General features: G+C 36.1%; 1 long non-coding RNA gene across 1 annotated transcript; it reads right to left on the minus strand.

Moving 5' to 3' along the window:
* Nucleotides 1-213: 213 nt before the first annotated feature.
* On the minus strand, nt 214-1,620 carry LOC110874314. The gene is made up of 3 exons (XR_002555836.2): nt 1,533-1,620; nt 954-1,020; nt 214-348 (listed from the first exon to the last, which is right to left on the minus strand). It is a non-coding gene; the product is annotated as an uncharacterized LOC110874314 (long non-coding RNA).
* Nucleotides 1,621-5,219: the final 3,599 nt, after the last annotated feature.

Raw genomic sequence — 5,219 nt, forward strand, 5'->3', positions numbered from 1 at the left:
CCGGACGATCGATCAAGCTTGAACCGAACACTTTAATTTGTTGACAACCTTAAGCTCTGATTACCAACTTGTAACACCTTTAAATTTTTCACTTGATTTTAATAATAAAATATACCAATTATATAAAAATATTGTTTTGGTGACATAACATCCGTTAACGGAGTTCTTAAGTACGTCAACCTTAGTCGACTAGTGTGTAAGTTAAAACATACCAAAAGTAGTTTAACAAGTAGTTACAATTCATACATAAGACTACTAAAGATTTAAAATATTGCGGAAGCTTTCAAAATGTAGTGTTCGGTTCTTCATTATTCGCTCGACCGCCATCCGTAAGATCCATTACGTCACCTATGGTCAAAACCATTAAAACATTAGTTTTGACATTAATAAATAATATATAAATACGAGAACTAACTTCTGATTACGAATAATAAATTACAAGTTTTGCAGGTTCCACCGTAACTTACGGTGTCACCGTAAGTTACGGTAGGTCCTGTGAACTTTTGGTCTGCCGTAAGACAGGGGCAAACCACCGTAAACAATTGACCGCTACCGTAAATTATGGTACCACCATAAGTTACGGTAGTCCCTGGGCATCCATACCTTGTCTAAATTGTTCTTTATGCTCAACCCCAAATTTCGGGTTTCGCTTTTCTAGCATACTTATATTCTATATTCTTGTATTTCTAATATGTTATCAATCAACCAATATCAAAGATCAATCCATTATATCCCGAGACATCAACCATGCCTTATTTTGATTATTCGACCCATTTGGCTCGTCTAAGGAATCCTCCTTTTTTAGCGACTACCCACGAGTTCTAACCAACTTTGACCTATTATTCAATGTAGTGTCATCTTCGCTTTAATTCAAACAACTCTTATTCTAAAAATTCTATTACGCATTATATGATTATCAAAATCTACTTAATGTAACGGGTCAAGTTACATACCTTCAAAGTAGCCCTTTTTGACGTGGTTCGCCACCCGCTTGTCCGCTTGACGCTCCTGCGCCCGTTCCTATTGAGTTCAATTATCATATGTTTAGAACTCTCTTTTCAAATCATAATTCGCATAATACACTAAACATCGTGATTATGCGTTTAAACTTGGAATTTCAGTTCTAAGCCTTCATAGAGGCATTTCAACAAACACTTCTTGAGCAGATTTTTACATAATTATATATCACATCTTTAGTTTATCATTTAGCCATAATATCACATAAATTCACCATTTTACATGATTGTAAGCTCCTAATTGCTGAATTCATCTCAAAATTACCAAATTACACTAGATTAACAATCTATTTCCTAGTGTTCATTCCAATTCACATAACCCATTAATCACCTATAATGGTGATCATAGTTTCCATCAAAATTCTACATGATTTCAGCCTCTATTTGTCTAGGGTTTGTCTCTAAACACCATAGTTATGCCTAAATCATCATAAGACGAACATGCAACTAAAATCTCAGATTTTTCCCCAATTCATGAGAATTCCAAGCTAAGAGTTTTCATTAAATTTCACATACCTTATAATCCTCTTGCGATGAGGATCACGATTCTAAGCTTGGATTTTCGTTTGGACCAGATTTGCTCCTTCAATTGAGAGTTTAAGCAGGATTTAGGGTTTGAGAAGTGGGGATCGCCCCTTTTCTTGCTCCTGGTCGACCAACACCTCCAAATGGGGTGTTTGGTTTTGTTTTACTAATTTAGTAACACAAATTTTAAACTTTGGCAACTTAAGTCCCTCCATTTTGAACAACATTTAATTTAGTGGCTTTTAATTTCTACTATAGGTTATTTCTAAACTATTAACCAACTAGGTTAAAATTTCTAGTTGGTGAATTCTCATTTATTTATACTTTATATAATTCTAATATAAAGTTTTATATTTTCGGGGTGTTACACCCGCCTGAGTTTGTGTGGATCCTGATGCGGGACGCATGGCCTCCCCAGATCAGCAAAATTGTTGCAAACAGCTGTTTGCAGCTGTTTAGCACTTCAAAACCACTTACAAATGGTTTTTATCAATTCTAGGGGCTCCCATGGGTTTGTAATTCAGTGGGTATGTGTTATACGGCTCAGATTTAACGCTTGGGGAACAAGAAACGATCTTAACGGTTCCATGTTTCCTATCAATACCCAACCCCAACTTCATTCAAACCCACTTGATTCTGAGATTTTCTCTAAGTTGGAGTTATAAACACTTCATACCTGAGAAATACTCGGAAATCTATCTTGCGAGGACCTTCTGTAAGTATTCTTTCACGTTTTTCGTTCGTTTTAGCGTGAAAGTCAAACTGTGTTTGACTTTCTGCATTGACCAGTTTATGGTCAACGTGAAGATCGTTTGAACTTCATAACGTGAGCGTAATCACGATGGTTATAGTCCCTAGTGACTATACCTACTGATTACCACGTTATCTAGGCTCAGTGACGAGTCGTAGTTTCGGCCAAAATGCGTTTCCTCGCGTATTTTGTAACCAAACTACTCTAGGGTATTAAAACCGTTTGTTTTAATACCAAACCTGTTTTCTAACTTTACTAAACATGTTCTAGCATGTTTAGCTCGTCGCTTTTAAAATTGTGCTTGTTTAGGGTCGTAAAGGTAAGCGATCTAATCAATCGCTTATACTTTCGAACCCGACCCATTTGGTCGATCATTAGGATCAGACCAAACACTTTAGGTGACCATAGTTGTATAGGGAATAACCTTCCGAGGTTATACCTTATGGTCACGCCGTTTAAATAGTTGTATGATAAGTAGTTCTTATGCCTTAGGTAAATTACCAAAATGCCCTTTTTGCGCTAAAATTCATTTTAAGCCTATGTAACGCAACTTTTGACATATAAACTGTTTTGGCAACCATATTAAACATGTTAAGGCATATCTTGCTTGTCATAGGACTAGTTAGGCATTCCGAACGTGTTTTACGCAAACGACGCGTTAAAGTAGCATAAGCTACCTAAACGGGTCGTAAGCACTTAGGATAGGTTTCGTTTTAGTACGTAGGCTTTGTTAAACCATATTACATAAGTTCCCATACTTATTTGGTTTACGAACCCTCGTACTACCCGATCCTCCGATAGGTCCGTTTATTAATGTAGATACCTATATAGGTGCCGTTTGATTTCCGTGATCCCTCTAGCTTTGCTTGGTTGTTGTTCAAGACTTCTAAGCACCCTCAAGTGAGTACATAGACCCCTCTTTTACTGTTTTCCAAACATTTTGGGGTGAAACACATGTGCCTACTTGTTACTTTCATGATTTCATGCTTTTATATCATATACTTGCTATGTTCATTAGTACGCTATTAGTACATGATTTCATTGTGTTTTTGCTATGTATGTTTACTTAGCATACTTAGTACATCATTTTACATGACATTTCATGCTATGTATGTTCATCATACTTAGTACATTTTACATCACATGCTATGTATGCCTATTGTGTGCATATTTAGCACATCGTTTTACAAGATATTTTATGCTTTGTATCATGCTATGTATGACCATCCGTCGCATACTTAGTACATTGTTTTACAGGACATCTTATACTTTGTATCATGCTATGCATGACCGTCCGTCGCATACTTAGTACATCGTTTTACAAGACATCTTATACTTTGTATCATGCTATGTATGTCCATCCGTCGCATACTTAGTACATTGTTTGTGCATTCTTACCTATGGATTGGTTATTACATATTTCACTTGCCATACATGACATTTTGTTTACACATTACTTGATTGACATTCGACAACGGTTTAGACATGGGCAATTTACATTGGTGGTTTATGTGGGTAAGTGATTTGGGTAACGAGACGTGTGTAATATGATACAAGCATGGTGGATACGCCGCTGGTACTTCCTATATATAAGTGCTTGTATTATATTACATGGCGTAGCGTTATTTAAATCATTCATTTGGACTTATACATTTTTACACAAATAACATATACAAGACATTGTTTTACAAAACAGTTTGTTTTATACAAACTCATTTTTACTTGGTTATTCATTTAACCTTACATCATTCTTTTTAACTATACATATCTATTATAGATTTTCAAACGTTTTATAAAAGCAAACACTTAAACTGGATTCATGACAAGTTTTTGTTAATCATTTTCTTAAACCTAAGTCATGAATCCTATTTTTTTTATAAAACCTATGTACTCGTCGGCATTTTTATGCTGACGTACTTTCACATGTGTTTCATGTACAATAGTTGATGATGTTTGATGATGATATTGATGCATGCTCACATAGGATTGGACGAGGCCTTAGTGACATTAAAAGATGCAAGACTAGTTAATTTTGCTATGTTTCTTTATTGTTAAGACATTGTAACTCATTTAATTCAATAAAACGAAATTTGCTTAATCCATGGTTGTGGAACAATGATTCTGTTACAACACTCCCCGACGTTTCCGCCACGTTTTGTTGTTTTACGTGGTCGGGGTGTGACATAAAAGTTGGTATCAGAGCCAATGGTTATAGGGAATTAGGTTATTAGTATTGCTTTGACCTAGTCTATAACCTTCCTAGGACCCTAACACAAGATTCTTGTGTTTAGATCTTAAAACAATACCGTCACCTATCCTTAGGTGACAACCACAACAAGAACATAAATTTGATCTGCCTTGAAAACTAATCATCTGTTCTAGGATGATTGATTACTAGGTTTTGAACCCTTTGTTATAAGGTTTCGAACCCTTTAAGTTTTCAAAATCCCGTCAAAGTTTGGGTCTAAGTAATGTGAACACGTGCAAACTGGAAGAGTGGGTGCCTGTACCCTGAGTTTTCTGTCTAAGGCTAGAGTGTTCGTACAAATCCGCAGTATCGGACCAGTCACTCTTACCTGGGAACTCTTGGGGTGAGTGTCCACTTATAGGCGAGCATGTCTTCGCGATACATTATGGGGACCTATTACTTTGATTCAGCCTTTGTGTGTCATTTGTTCGCTTCGTGGTTCAAACAAATGACCATCACCCATGCTTTTGGTCGGAACTTGATCATAAGTTAAATATGCCCTAAATATCCTTTACATAGCTTAGAAATAGGCTTTGAGGTGTTTGGTGCGCAAAAATAAACTTTATGCTCATTCAGGGACTAAAAGCGTCAAAAAGTGCATAAGTTTGCATTTTCGCGCATATTTTACGTTCTGAATACTTCCGGACTTCCAAAAATTTATGTAAGCATCCTTATATTA

This window comes from Helianthus annuus, chromosome 9 (assembly GCF_002127325.2).
Source record: "Helianthus annuus cultivar XRQ/B chromosome 9, HanXRQr2.0-SUNRISE, whole genome shotgun sequence".
Lineage (NCBI taxonomy): Eukaryota > Viridiplantae > Streptophyta > Magnoliopsida > Asterales > Asteraceae > Helianthus > Helianthus annuus.